Source organism: Brassica oleracea, chromosome C7 (assembly GCF_000695525.1).
Source record: "Brassica oleracea var. oleracea cultivar TO1000 chromosome C7, BOL, whole genome shotgun sequence".
NCBI classification, from domain to species: domain Eukaryota; kingdom Viridiplantae; phylum Streptophyta; class Magnoliopsida; order Brassicales; family Brassicaceae; genus Brassica; species Brassica oleracea.
In genome coordinates this window covers 48,245,555-48,246,007 of record NC_027754.1, presented here as the reverse complement: position 1 = coordinate 48,246,007, position 453 = coordinate 48,245,555, and positions in this window count along the sequence as shown.

The following is a 453-nucleotide window of genomic DNA, read 5'->3' as shown; positions in this document are numbered from 1 at the left end:
TTATATATCTATATATATAAATCATGTATAATAAAAAAATTTAAAATTTTTATTATTTTTTATAAGTTTCTAGTAATAAACTATGTATAATAAAAGGTTTCATACTTTTTTTTTTTAAGTTTATAAAACCTTTTGTAAATATATAAATGAAAACTTTAAAAATAGAAATGATTTGAAAATATGTTTGATGTATTAATTTTTTTTTTAGGTCTGAGGATGAACCCCGCCCCGCAGCCCGTTTTCGACGTAGTTCGGTGAGCAGTTCTTATGCATCGGGATCGTCTCATGACTCGGTTCCCGCATATATTCCCGCTCCACATATATTCCCACTCCAGCTCCCCCTGCCCCTCGCGCTGCTCCTCAACAGGATCCGGGGGTCATGCCAGTTGAACTATTGGTTCAACAACCAGGTCGAGAGCATCTCCCGGTTCTCCAACCCAACCCACGACGAGG